The sequence below is a fragment of the Mastigoproctus giganteus genome, chromosome 10 (genome assembly GCF_048544385.1).
Source record: "Mastigoproctus giganteus isolate SK-2022 chromosome 10, ASM4854438v1, whole genome shotgun sequence".
In the NCBI taxonomy this organism is placed as follows: domain Eukaryota; kingdom Metazoa; phylum Arthropoda; class Arachnida; order Uropygi; family Thelyphonidae; genus Mastigoproctus; species Mastigoproctus giganteus.
In genome coordinates this window covers 126,586,008-126,601,636 of record NC_143584.1, presented here as the reverse complement: position 1 = coordinate 126,601,636, position 15,629 = coordinate 126,586,008, and the positions used below count along the sequence as shown (strand labels likewise).

The 15,629-nt window shown below is 35.4% G+C and overlaps 1 protein-coding gene across 1 annotated transcript in view; it reads right to left on the bottom strand.

Moving 5' to 3' along the window:
• Hsepi (D-glucuronyl C5-epimerase) overlaps positions 1–15,073 on the bottom strand; it is a 155,065-nt gene extending 139,992 nt beyond the window's left edge. Inside the window, exon 1 of the mRNA XM_090384168.1 lies at positions 14,744–15,073. The gene's annotated coding sequence lies outside the window, so the exon portion shown is untranslated. The remainder of the gene's footprint in view (positions 1–14,743) is intronic.
• Positions 15,074–15,629: the final 556 nt, after the last annotated feature.

Below are 15,629 nucleotides of genomic sequence, written 5' to 3'. Positions count from 1 at the left end.
CAAATCTCCTTTACAGTGTGTAAAGGGTTCCAAGCTCTGCAGCCAACACATAGGTTTTTGGAGTAGAATTTTTCTCAGCATGGTCTGTGCTCATTAACAGGAGAGCCTATTTTTACAGGGATGGGATACACACTTAAATAGAAGGGGGTGCAAGAATACTTGCTGATGCTAGGTGGGTCGAAAAACTGATAACTTGGGAGAGAGAATACACAGATTAATATATTAACTAGAGCCACAGGCAGAAGTGAAAGTGATCCTTGCACTGCTTCTATCAGAACACGCAGCAGCCCAGAAAGCAAGGTGTAGGGGATTTCAAGTCCTAAGCCCTGCTGTGGGTCATCATGAAACAAGCAAATATATGGGCTGTGTTAGTGTAACTAAGAGTAAGAATGTGTGTGTGTCCAATTTCATCAGATGCTTTGCTTTGATTGATTGATTTAGATTTTATTGGCGCATTAGCATCTAAGGCTATAATGTGCCAAAGACCATCATCATCATCAGATGCAGTACCTGTCTTTGGATCCTTTCAAGAAACTCAATGCCTTTCTTTGGGTGCAGTCTTCATACCTGGACACAGTATTCCAAGTGTGGTCTCACAACTGCCTTATGCAGTGGTTTTATGACTTTCCTATATCTACAAGCAAATGTTTTATAAATCATCAACAGGACACCATTAAGCCCTCCTTGCCACTTGTCTACACTGCTCCGAAAACTTCATATCGGACTGTATTAACTTCAAATCTCTTTCTTCCAATACTGTTCAACCCCACCAAATGTTGCAAGTTATTTTGGGTTGCTATTCGCTACATGTAAGACAAAAATGCCATCAATGTATTGCCATTTATGGCAATACGTTGGCATTTTGTTGCATTAAAAGATAAGGCTCCTCCGTAGCCAGGTGGGAAGGAGCAGCAGTGCATAGCACACGCTTCTTGATTAGACCAGGGTTCGAGCCCGTCACCACCAAATACGGAGGATGCGGAAAGGTCAGGGAATGACCACCGCATATTCCCGGAGCAATATGGCCTTAGTTGCTAATGCTCCTAAAAACTAATTTGCAGGCCACTAATTTGCAATACCCAACCTATACACATGAAGGCATTTAATCTGGTGCTGATCATTAATTACTATACTGATCTTGATATCATCTACAAATTTTGATATCACATTCTCTGCCCCCTTTGCTGATGTTATTTATGAAAATCAAAAACAACAGTGGTCCCAATACCAATCCTTACAGAACTATTTCTTAGGTTAGCCTAATCTGAAGAAGTTAACCTCAGGGGCTCACATCTGGTGAGTTTGGGCTTGGCACACCCAGGGTCCTGAGCTGGATATCATCATTCTGCTCTTTCTTTATGATTCCCTTCTACTTCTGACTCTCTCTCTCTCTCTCGGTAATTTTGTAATTTTTTTTTTTTTTTTTTTTTTTTTTTTTTGTCCAGTGCATCATAAGCCTCAGGCTTCATTGCACCATATGGCTAATAGTAATAATATTTAAAAAATATATATATTTTTTATCTTTTCATCTTTTTTTATATTGTTTCTATATTCGTTACCCTCCAGAAATATGCCACCTAGGTAGCTTCTGACTTAATCAGGACCTCCCTGTGACATGTCATCTTGTAAGAAACTGATATAGAGTAGTATGGCAGAGTACATTTATAATTTTATTATAAGGAATAAAATCTGATTATTTTTTTATTCACTACCAACAATGAAAAGGAAGAAATCTGATCCGATAATTATTATTAAATTATGGAGGAAGAGGTACAGACTGAATTGCAAGAAGTTTTCTTTTAGACAGCAAGTTGTAAATTACTGGAATAATTTACTTCATGGATAATTGACACCAAGAGCTTGAAATTCAAAGGTCAGTTTGATCAGGTAGGGTTTTTTTTTTTTTTTTTTTTTTTTTTAACAGCACAGCACTTCTATACTACCCAAGAAGTATTTACTATGGCTACCCAACACACGAGCATAAATATAAACATTCATGTAATGGGTAGCCATGAGGCTGGATTTATGTAGCAGATTTCTCGGAGAGGGACTGAAACTAATATAGATTTTTATGGGGGAGTGAGGAATTCATGGTGGATATCAAATTGGATTCAATCCTAAAACCTTCCAAAGCACTAAGGGAGCATATTCTGAAAACTTGGTGTCATTCTGACTTTTTCTTATAGAGCAATGCATGAATGTACTTCAATTTATACTCAAGATAACTCAATTTTATTTAAAAAAAAATTACAAAATTTCTATTGGTTTGATTTTAATGAAATTTGGAATGACTCAACAAATCATTCTAAAAGATCTAATGTAAAATTTCATCAAAGTCTATCTACTAGGTGCAAAGTTTCTATATGGAGACAAACATGGTGAGGCATCTGACACTTTACATATGTGTGAACTGGGAGGGGGGGACAAGTTATGTGATATGTTTTGTATTACATTTCTGGCATGTTTGATTATCAAATGATGTACCTCAGGTGTTAAAAACTTCTATACTGTATTCAAGAAGTGTTTAGAAAACTTCATGCAATATTCATGTGATGAGTAGCTGTAAGATGAGAATTTCAATAGCACTTTTTTTAAAGGGGATGGAAGAGAAATAGGTTCACAGGGAGCATGAAATAATCTATTGAAATTCTGAAAATAATCAATTACTATTTCACATTTATTGCAGTGTTTCTGTAGGAGGGGCTAGGGATTGTGAAATTGGAACTGATTTTGTTGAACTAGACCTAAAGCCTCCCTGTGGAGGCTTTAGGTCTAGTTCAACAAAACATGCAATGAAAATTTAGTATCTATCCAACTTTTTTTTCTTCTAGAGTAATGCCTATTTTCATTTATATGGATTTCTTTTCTGGCAAATTTGGTAGAATCATAATAATTGGTCTTAAAAGCTTCTCAAAGAACAAAAAAAAAAATGCTTAAACTTTGGTGTTGATCCAACTTTTCCTTCTGAAGTAATGTTTAAACACCTGAAACTAACAGTTTCTATGTATGGGAGAGGGAATGGGCCTGTTGAATAGGAATTTATCTTAACACCTTCTCAGGGACTAACAGAACATAAGCTGCAAAGCATAAACTCATTTTCTTGTCAAGTAATAGTAAAACACCATTACTTGACAATGTTTCCACATTGTCAAGTAATGGTGACAATACTTGACAATGTGGAAATATATTTCCACTTATGAATAGAGATAACTCAAAATTTTACAGGAGAAAAAAAAAAACAAACTAAATTTCTACTGGTCCACTTTTAATGAATTTTTGAATGCCTTGATAAATCTTACTAAAAGATCTGCATATAAAATGTCACTGAAATCCATTAATTGAAAGTCTAGTTATTATATGTGAACGAACATAGTAAATCCAAAATCGTAAATTCCAAATAGGTGAAGGAACAGCCCACTGCCAAAAGTCTTCACTAATTTTCTATGTCTGCATATTGATTCAGATTGTGGAATTACTGTACTCATAAATTTATTTATTGATTTGACTAAATTAGATGATATAACAGCAAAAAGGATTTTCTGTTAACTAATTTGTAATTTTCAGTGTACCAGTATAACAAAAAGTATAACCAAAGAATATTTTGACAATTAACTTAATTTCAGTTCCTTGCAGTGGTACAGTGGGTGTTTAATTCTTGTGGTGTAATTAAGAAATTACCATGATAAAAATTTTCTTCAATTATTGTATGACACTGTGCCAATCATAGATTAAAATTAGCAATTTATGGTGCTACATCATTTAGAATACAGATGTATTCAAATTCACTGCAAATTCAACTTTTGAAAATAGCACAAATCTAAGCACTCAATAAAAGTAAAGTGTAGCTATTATCAACCCACTGCAGGATGGAAGCCTCCTCAACAATTCATGCTGAGGGAAATGGACCATAATCTGCCACGCTGGTCCAGTGCGGGTTGGCAGATCGACCGTATTCAGCAGTCAGGGGCTTGAACTCCGGTCTACTCAAAGAGCGTGTGCTACTGCACTCCCGCTCCTGCCCACTCGGCTATGGAGGCACAGCACTCAGATACCACCCAACTTTCAGTTTTTGCAGTATGAATGGATTATGAAGCAATAGTGCTTCATTTTAAAAATGTTACTAATGATTGTGTCCAAGACTGCATTCAAGAAAGACAGAGGCATGTATAAAGGATTGATAAATAAAATTACAATAGTGAAATTTACTTTGCATCTAGGATCAATTTATAACACACTTCAAGAAATGTCCAAACTAATTCTTTCTCACTATCCAAGAATGTAATGTGAATCTGTACAGGGCTTCATTTCATTTCATTGCTGCACCGTCACCAATCCACCAGGGAGTTATATCGCATAATAAATAGTTCGGACCTCTGGCCCTTTCACTACACAATGGTTACAGCTGTGAGAACAGTGAACAGAAAGAGTGGGGCTTCTTAATGGTGATAACTAAAAATACAGGCTCACTTTTCAACGTATAGAGAGAGAAAAACTCATGGAGGAACCTCTATTCAAGGTCAGTAAACTTGGACTCAGCGGGCTCCCACCATGGTGACCAAACTAATTGTCAGTTGCCAGGCGAGCATTGCTCCATGGACACAACTTGGGTATAACAGCCACCATCCTAATATTACTAACAAAAAGTGCATGATAATCCACCTAACATTTCCTTCATATGGTACAGGTCAAAATAAACACGACCCAAAAAAAGGCATGTTCTTTTCAGACTGTTTCCTTCACCTGTGATATTTCAGTTCAGGCAGGCCACTAATTTGCAATACCCACCCTATACACATGAAGGCATTTAATCATGTAACACATTAGTATTAAGTGGCAAATGATGCAAGAAAGCAAGCTTATACAGAATTAGAAAAAAGAAAAAAAAAAGAAAAAAATTTCACTTATCCATCCCAACCAATAGTTTGTCGAGTTCTTCCTTGAATTTATTGAAACTATCCACTTCCATAACAACACATGGGAACCTATTTCAGCAATCAACCACCCATTGGCTAAAGGGAAATTTCCACAATCTATTCTGCAACCATCTTTACTCAATTTGAATTTATGCCTCCTCATGAACATAATCTGAGCAATTGGAAGAATCCCATCAGCACTGAGTTTGTTCAAGCCATTCAAAGTCTTAAACACCTCAATCGTAACACCTTGAAAGTGCCTAGTCTCCAGATGCTGCAATTTGCAGACTGAAGCCTTTCTTGTTAAGAGCAGCCCTATGTTCCCCCCTCACCAATCTCATTGCCCTTCTCTGTACCCATTCGAGAAGCTCTACATCGTTCCTACAATGAGTCCCCCAGACCTGTATGTAGTATTCAAGTGTAGCTTGACCATTACCTAATACAATGGGGTAATCATATCCTTATAGATGGTAGCAAAATTCCTGTATATCACTGACAAAACCCAATGAGCTGTCATGGCAACCTGTCTGCACTTTTCTGAGAACTTCATATAAGACTGCACAATTACTCTCAGTCTTTTTCATTTTCCACCTTGAGTGTAGTACCACACAATCGGTATGTTACTCTCGGGTTACTGTCCCCATATGCAGTACTTTGCATTTGTCAAAGTTAATTTGTTAACCCCTTCGACTGCCATTGCTCAGCCCATCTGCCTCATTTTTCTGGATTCTATTGCATAATAATGGTATGCAGTAGCATACCATCATTACTGCAATTAACCACCCTGCCAACCTTTGTATTATCTACAAACTTAGATATTAAGCCTAATATACCCTCATAATATCATTAATAAATACATTGATTAATTGATTTGGTGTTTAATAATGGTGCATTGGCAGCTGAGGCCTTAATAAATACAAAAAACAATAATGGGTCCTACATCCAATCATGTGGGATTCCACTAATAACAGTGTTCATTGATAACCAGTCTTTTCTCAATCAACTATTACTTTATCAATAGCAGTAACTTTTCCTTAATGCCACACTTCTCCAATTTGTATAATAGTCTTTTATGTGCAACCTTTCTTGAAATCCAAGTATATGATATCAAAATTATTTTTTGCATCCAGTTTTTCTGTAACTGCATCACAGTACCCAACTAAACTGGTCAGACAAGGTCTCCCCTTAACAAACCCATGCTGTGACTGAAGTATAACTGTACTCCTGTCTAGATGTTCCTGCATTACTTTTTTAACCAGTAACTCCATTATTTCCCTAGAACAGAAGTTAAGCCAACAGGTCTGCACTTACTCATGTCATTATCCGATCCCCTTTATGAACTAGAGATACATTTGCACATACTCCAGTCCACAGATACCTCACCTAACTCTAAGGATGCTCTCATAATTATAGCTAAGGGTTTGCTTACCTCCTTTGCTGCCTTGCTTAATATAATTGGATAGATTCCATCCATTCCAGGTCAGGTATATTCATTTTTATGTTTAAAAATTTCAGCAATTTTTCTTCCACTTTCCTCTCAGTTATCACAAAATCGTTTACCTCCCTGTAAGAGTTTAATAAACTTCTGGCATCCCTTCCTAAAGAATTCCTCATATGTGAATGTATAGGCAAAATACCTATTCAGCCTGTCAGCAACAAGAGCAGAATCAGTCACAATTAAACCACCAACATCAAGTGGACCAATACGATACAGTCCCCTTTGTTTTACTGTTAATATAAGTAAAGTCAACGTCTTTGCTGCTTTTCTTGGCATTCTTTGCCAGAGAGTTCTTGTAATCTGCCTTGGTTTGCCTAACCTCCTTTGTGACTTCATTGCAGACTAGTATATATCTACCATAGGCTTCCATATCAACTGATAATTTATATGCATCCTCCCATGCATTTTTCTTCTCTGTCACATGTCTCAACAGTTCATCTGACATTCATTTAGTTCTAGGCAGGACAAATCAAGACTTGGAAACAAAGCTAGCTAATATTTTTGTCAAGGCTCACTCAGTCACTATGTGAAGTCACGATGTGGCTCAATTCTTAGAAAGCTGTAGGAGGGCAAAACAAGCAAGAAATTTTAAGCTAAATGAGAGAATCCAATGCAGTAGCAACAGGACAAATTACATGTTATCACAAAGTGCATGTCCAAAAGTCCCTCCCAAAGTAATGCAGAAAGCATGCCAGAAATTAAGTTCATCAGCATCTCCACTCACCACTAAACTTACAAAGTGTCTAGCCTCTGCCACTTGGTTGGAAACAGAAAACTTGTTAATCCATTCAATCAAAATGGTGCGTCATTTTTCTCCCACCATACATATAGGGGGGAAAAGGTCAAAAGCCTTGATCAAATATTTGATGACGACAAGAAAATCCTAGACAATATTAGGAAAAATCCATAACTGTTTCTAACTATCTCATATTCCAAGGGTTTCCTCTTTCCAAAAGGAAAAAAAAAAAAGACACACCAAATTGTCCAAAATTAATTTTTATTAAAAACCATAAAATACCTATAGAAAAGAGATTGGTAATTATTATTATTAGTTACATGGTGCAAGGAAGCCTGAGGCTTATGCTGCACCAGCCAAAAAAAAAAAAAAAAAAATTCCACGAGTTACCCTGAGAGAGAGAGAGAGAGTCTAAAGTAGAAGGGAATTACCAAGAAAGAGAAGAATGATGATATCCAGCTCGGGACCCTGGGTGTGCCAAGCCCATACTCAACAGATGTGAGCCCCTGGGGGCTGCAGCATATGACTTCTGAATACATTGAAAATGCTAAAACCAGAATAAATTTCAAAACATTTGACATTTAGTGAGAAACATAAGAATTTAAAGAAATGTTTTGAGTGAGAAAATAAGAATTTTTTTTCATTTACCTGAAAGACTTCGGGTGAATAAAAAAGAGATGATACACAGTTTCCAAAAATGGCTAGAGGAGACAAGAATGCCAGACAAATTACTTGACTGAAATACACTCTTGATGATAATCCAGCTCCTCAATGAGCACGACAAAGGTTTCTTGCAGATGAACCCTACTGTAACTCAGTCATTTCATCGTTGACAAAAGCAATTTTGGTATATATTTATTCCTTGGGCCTACCCTACATCAATTCAATCCAATAAAGTTGGTTGAATCTTGGGTGCTTTGTGGTTATTCTGCAATAGATACCAAAAGCAAACAAAATCAAGACAGTAAACTTCCTGAATGCATGCCTCAAATTTGGAGCCTCTTATGCAATTTTGTCCAAAGATGGATTTGTTCATTTTATATTACATTCAATTTTGCTATTTAGTTTGCTATCATAACTAATCTGACACCAAGACCATTTATTTAGTTTGCTATCATAACTAATCTGACACCAAGCCCATTTATTTAGTTTGTTATCATAACTAATTTGACACCAAGCCCATTTATTTAGTTTGCTATCATAACTAATCTGACACCAAGCCCATTTATTTAGTTTGCTATAATAACTAATCTGACACCAAGCCATTTAGTATTTAACAGGGAAAAAAAAAAAAAAAAAAAAAAAACTGACAAAGCATCATTAACCTTAATGAATGTTTTACTTCTACTTTTTGTATGCAAACTTGTAATTATTGAAAACTTGTACTTTTATTATAACTTTTAGAAAATAAATTTATATTAACAGTTATGTTCTGCATTTTTGAAGTGCTGCATGCACATTTAGGGTCACTTTCTCCAATCCCATCCCTACCCCTACACAACAAAAATATTGTAGGACCACAGTACCACTTTTTTTTTTTTTTTTTTATGAAAAGGAGCATTATACACAACTATGCCTAAAGCAGAGGTGTTACCTAGAATTTTCATTGGGTGGAATAAAGGAGTCAAAGTTAAATAAGAAAATATAATAAAATTTAAACTAAATACCAATTAACTACAGATAAAATTCCATAAGATAAAATAACAGATTAATTAACTACAGATAAAATTGTTTAATGAACTATGCCTGAAATTAAATATTCTTTATTGCAATTTATTTCCCATATATATTGAACAAAACAATGGCAGTAAGCACTCACCTAAGAGACAATGCCATAACTGAAAAGAAAATCTTTTGTTCAATGAAACAGCTTCTCCATTTAAAATTCTGTATTGCAGGGATTTTCAAACTCTGTGATACTGAAATCCCCTAAAATGGTAAATGAGTTTGTGGGACTCCCTTAAACAATAAATGAATTTGTGCAACCCCCACAACCATAAATAAAATTTATGGTGGCTGGAGGGGAGGAAAGAATCATTTGGACTGGGCAAGAAATAAATATACCACTTAGGGTGCCTAAGTTTACTGTGCTTACACTGTCAAATTGAGTTCAGGTTCATTAATAATTATTTTACAAATGTTGCAAGCTTTAATGTACACAGAAAACGATGCTAGAGATTTGGACACAAGCCAACAGCAATATAGTACATTCTTGTCTTGAACAGCCATAGCACATTTATTAAAACAAAAATGAAGATTTTGGGCAGAATAAAGGATTTCAACAACACAAGGAAATTTCACTAACACAATATGAGCAAACATTAGGATCACAAGATTTTAAATGGTAACTCCACCAAGGAAAGGAGGAACAGAAAATGCATATCATTCACTTCGCATTATTGTAATGCCAAATGACAAGATGAGAATGATCATGAAAGAAAAGAGACATTGTCTCCAAATGTGAACTCAAGTACTTAGAGAATGACTAACATTGGCTGTACTGTAAACTTTGAAAGGCTATTAGTGAAGAAACAATAAAGAATATTGTGTGCATGGTTAAGATAGTCTAATACTCTGCTAGGTAAAAGAACAAGTTATGTAAGTCAATTAGTAACTGCAAAAGCCTGAGCATCCTGAATAACTAGATCCATGTAACTACAAAATGGAAGCCAGCAGGAGTCATGAACATTAAAATCACTCAGGAAAATTATCACACTGTTAGAAAATTCAGATTGGAGAATGTTCAGTTTCAAAGAAAGGAAGTCAAAAAGCTGTGAGTGATTTGTAGAACTGGAAGAACAAGAGAGGCAAAAAAGTGAAATTGACAGAATAGAATAAACAGATTTTAGGCCAGAAGAGAAAAAAAAAAAAAAAAAAAAAAAAGATCCCAGAACAGGAAGTCAACAACAAGGAATATATACAAGAGGAGACATATACACAGGTACCACCATTAAAGTAAAAGGAATCATAGGATGAATAATTAGGGCAAATGAAATGAATGGTGGTTGAGACAACTGATAATCATTTTTCTATCAAAAAAAGTACAGCTTAGCAGACTATGGGAGGAAATGAACATCACTGAAAATGGAACTACCACATATATCTGTGAAATGAATGAGGAAGTTACAGGGAGGTATTAGTAGGCCTCCGTAGCCAAGTGGTCAGGAGCGGGAGTGCAGTAGCAGACGCTCTTTGAATAGACCGGGGTTCAAGCCCCTGACTGCTGAATACGGTCGATCTGCCAACCCGCACTGGACCAGCGTGGCAGATTATGGTCCATTTTCCTCAGCATGAATTGTTGGAGGCTTCCGTTCTGCAGTGGGTTGATAATGGCTGCGCTTTACCTTTTTTTTTTATTAGTAGCAGCAAATGATGCAAAGAAACAAGCATATACAGCATCAGCCAAAAAAAAAAAAAATAAAAATAAAATACTGCCCACATCATTGGTCCATCCCCTCCAATTATTTGTCTAATTCTTTCTTAACTTTATACAAAACTAAAATTTTTGATGTACAAAACATCAAAAATTTTGTACATCTATCCTGCAGCTATCCATTTTCAATTTACGTTTATATCTTTATACGTATGCTGTCCAAGAAAGAGTAAGGATGCAATCCATTTTAAACCACATTTCAATTGGGTATCCTCAGTGGCGGATTAAGGATAGTTGGGGGCCCTAGGCAAATTATATTTGGGGCCCCCCAAAAAATAATAATAAAAAAAAAAAAGAATAAAAAATAAATAAAAGTTGGGTGGCAAATAAATGAAATTTTGTACTTTTGAATTTTTTGCTTAAATCAATCAAGATTTTTGGTTAAATTAATCAAGATTTTTATGATGTTTACTGAAAATATTAATCTATTTTAGAACACTATAGGAAAATGTCTTGGCTTGGGGGGCCCCAAAGCCTGGGGCCCATAGGCACGTGCCTCATTGCCTTAATGGGTAATCCGCCACTGGGTATCCTCACAGCTGGCTAATTTCAAAGTACAGAAATTTTTGTAAATGAAATCTTTCATGGTAAGAATAAACTCTTGTGGACTAATTTTGTTGCTCTTCTCTACACCCATTCCAACGTATCCAAATCCTTCTTAAAATGAGGCTTCCAGACTTGTATGCAGTACTCCAGGTGCAGCCTAACTATTGCCTAATAGAATGGGATAACTGCCTCCTTGTCCCTGGTGGTGAAATTCTTGTGCATCATTGACAGCAGGATCAACTGCACATCATGAGAATCCCATGAGCTGTCCTAGTAGTGTATCTGCACTGATCAGAGAGCTTCATGTTCAACTATACAATTATCCCAGCTCTGTCTCATTCTCCATCAACTTGGGTGTGATATGCTATTCTGGGATTACTGTTGTCCATATTTACTATCTTGCATTTATCAATGTAAAAAAGGCAATTTATCAATGTAAATTAATAAATTGCCTTATCACATCCAATCAGCATAATTTTCTAGGTCTTTCTCCAGTACTATACCTAGATTCTGTCATTAACAACCTGCCAACATTTGGCAGTAAGCTTGATATGCTCTTATCAATATCATTAATAATTATTGAAAATAACAATGAGCACAGCACTGAATCTTGTCTCCACTAATAACATTAGTCCAAGAAGAGCAGTGCCTATTTATATACACACCTTGTCTTTTGGCACTCAACCGTCCTTTTGTCCATAACAGTAATTTACCCCCAATGCCAATTTGTATAACAATCTTTCATGTGGAAGTGTAAAAAGCTTTAATGAAATCAAGTACATGATGTCAAAATTATTATTTGCATCCAGTTGCTCTGTTATTATGTCACAGTAACTCATCAGATTGATCAAACAAGGTCTTCCCTTTATAAATCATGATGCAATTTCTGTATAACTATATTCCAGTCAAGATGATCCTGCAATACGTTCAGTATTTAATCACTAATTCCATTATTTTCCCTGTGATGAAAGTCATGTTTACAGGTCTATAATTAATTACTTTGCCCATTTTATCCCACTCCTGAACAGGTGAGATATTTGCATATATCCAATCTTTAGGGACCTCCTCTGAATCCAGGGATGCTATTAATTATCGCCAGAGAACTGCTCACTTCATTTTCTACTTCTTTTAATATAACTGGATAATAATTGTATCTTTATTAATGTGCTGATGCTAAAGTTTCCCTAATTAAAGTAATTTATGTATTGTTTATTATTATTAGCTGTATGGTGCAGGAAGCCTGGTGCTTATGCTGCAACAGCCAAAAAAAAAAAAAAATTCCCTAGTTATCCTGAGAGAGAGAGAGAGAGAGAGAGAGAGAGAGAGAGAGAGAGAGAGAGAGAGAGAGAAGGGAATCACCAAGAAAGATGATATCCAGCTCAGGACCCTGGGTACGCCAAGCCCATACTCACCAGATGTGAGGAGCCTCCGGGGTTGCCAGTCTTCTCAAACTGCTTTAGAAGCTACTGTTCTCCATTTGGATTTATCATTTTGGACACGTGGATTATTACCAATATTACAGAGATATTTGTTTCTGGAAGCCATCTTCAACTAGGGGGGGGGTCCAAACATACAGTGCAGACTGAGGGGTCATTATTATTAATATAATAATGACTTCATTATTAATATAATAATGACATCAATCTGTAACAATTCAACACAACGTATTAGTACTGACAATTAATGCAAGAAAAAGTTTATACAGCATTAGCAAAGACATCGCAGTAAAAATTAAATTAAATAATTTTTTTCCTTTACTTTCTCTGCAAACCAACATTGGTCACCAGGGATTGACATCAGGAGCTTGGAATTCACTGCAACAATTTTTTTGTTAATGTGAATTTCTCATTTTTCTCTTTTCCTTTAACCCCCTTCCCTAAGCTCAGAGCCCAGTATAGCTGCACCACAGGCTAATAAAACCACTGATGGTTACTCATCATGGCTGAATCCCATCTTCTTTGATAGCACTATTCAAGTATACTTATATTGTGATGTAATCTTTTACCTTGTTCTTTACTAACAGTGCTCAGGTAATTTGGGGGGGGGGAATCCATATATGGGTTAGCTTATAAACAAGAAATACTAATTTCATTATACTTTTCTAATTTTATTTGAGTTTTTCTTTACTTAATTTTGTAAACTTTTCTTTTTAAACAGTTAAAACCACATACTTTCTTTGTCACAAGCCTTTGCTAAATTCTTCATTAAGCTGAAATTTACATGTGGTGGAAGAAGTAACAACTGAGATCCAATAATGTCACCTATTTGCAGCAGATAACCTATAATACCACAAGATCTGTCAAAATGAGGGTGGGGAGATAATAACAAAAAATTGTAGAACTTTTTTTTAACAAAATTCCAATAAAATATTTATATTCTTATTACACTATCAGACTGAAAAGTTCTTTAAAAATATTTGGATTTAAGTATAAGATTATATTTTAATGTTTCAAATAATTACTAACATTTGCATAAAGAAACAATGCTAATAAATAAGGATGTAGATTTTACACAGAAAAATGCCATCCCATTACATTCAAAGGCCATTCCATTAATACTATTTATTTTACTCCCCTTGAGAGCTGGTAAGTGGATGCAGCTGCTTCCATCTTAACAGAGCTCTGCAAGAAGGATTGTGGTAATACAGAACTTGGACTTGACACAAGTCAGCCCAAAGAAACCATAACACAAAACAAAAAAAAAAAAAAAAAAAAAAATAGATGAAAGGGTTCATTAGAACGAATTTTAACTGTGCTAACACTACAGAAAAAATAACTCGTAACATGAGGCATTGAACATATGAAAATGCTCTTTAATATGCAAATACACATGTGCTCTTTAATATGCAAATACACATGTGCTCTTTAATATACAAATACACAAATAGGTGCAGTAATGGACTAAAATATCTGTGTGTGTGTGTGTGTGTGTGTGTGTGACATAACTCACTTCCTCTTCAAATAATTACAAATAAGTGCATATAGAAAAACTATTCACTATATTAATAAAAAGCATGATTAAAACACATTGCTTACTACTGTATTCTGTATTTCTTGGGTAACAAGTAAAAACATGTACCACTCGAATCATGCCGTTGTGAATTTTAATTATGCTTTTGATAACAATTTAAAACTGACTGGTCCTCAGGATCACAATAACTCCTGTAGCTCGTAAAAATGAGTTATGCTATTATAAAAGGTACATAATTTTTAAAGACAAAATTCGATTGAATCAGTAGTACAAAGTAAAATAGTTATATCTGATACAGATGGTTCAGAAAAAATTGATAAAAAAAAAAAAAACTCTTGTTTCATCGCGATTGATGATGTGATACGAAATTACAATTCATCTGAAGCCAGCAGATGGGCATCTCTTTAAAAAAAAATCAAAGGAATAATATATATAATAATGACATCATTTTAACGAATTGTGGTGGAGCAGGTCATTTTTCAACTCAAAGTAAGATAGCTTTCGTAGAACAACAGAACTTGCAATTTATTGCACAAATAACATTAGATAAAATTGAGCACTGTACAAGTAAACAGTGTTACTACTTTTAGCCATATTCCAGTAAGTAAAAGCAATAACAGAAATGAAAACAAAGCTTGCTTACTTACTTGGCTTAAGTAATATAACATTGTCTGTAGTGATGTTTTCAATTCATTTTTCAATAAACCGATAATTACGGGATAATTGCTGTTTGGAAAACAGCTGTCAGGCGAAATCCTCACCAGTTCACTGAAACTAGCATAATACTACCGGATGCCGACTAAGCTGTTCAAACAAAATATACTTCACGCTATTGATAAACTGTAAGAACACAGATAATACACTGTTCTGATAATCTTTAAAAATATATGTTCCTCTGGGGGAAAAAAAAAAATTAAACAGTGCAGAACTACGCTTTACTAACGAAAACGTAACATCACACATGAAAACTACCATGCCTCTACAGTTTACCAAACACTACTAGTCAGTTCCCATTTGGCTTCGTCGACTGTAGCGCCACTCTAAATAATAAAGGTTAAAAAACAAATAAAGAAAACTGCAGCACCAGAATAAACTTGTCCATGTTTCGATTGGATGAATCCTAAACAAGTACGGACCGGAAAGACAAGGGTAAGAAAGGCTAATTGGGTTGATTTCCACTAAAATTATTCCAAACTCATTTTCTTAAATGTTATGTCGTGTTTTACCCTCTGTAAAAACTATAATTCCGAGTCCCACCAAGCGAAATCCATGAACGGGCTTCCCAACACTTTAACAATCATGCCGAACCAACCCTCTGGGCTTCCTGAACCCTCAAGTTTTCCGCTGTGGGGGCCGAACCTGTCAGATTCGTCAATGGACTTGCGCCTGGAATTTTCATCATGAAAAATTCCAGTAGTAGTAGTACTACATCCTCCCTGGGCGGAAATGGAATCAGGCAGAAAATTTGGTTTCAAGAAGGGCAGATAGCCAAAGATGCTGTGTAAAAAATAGTGCACATTATGGAACAGATTA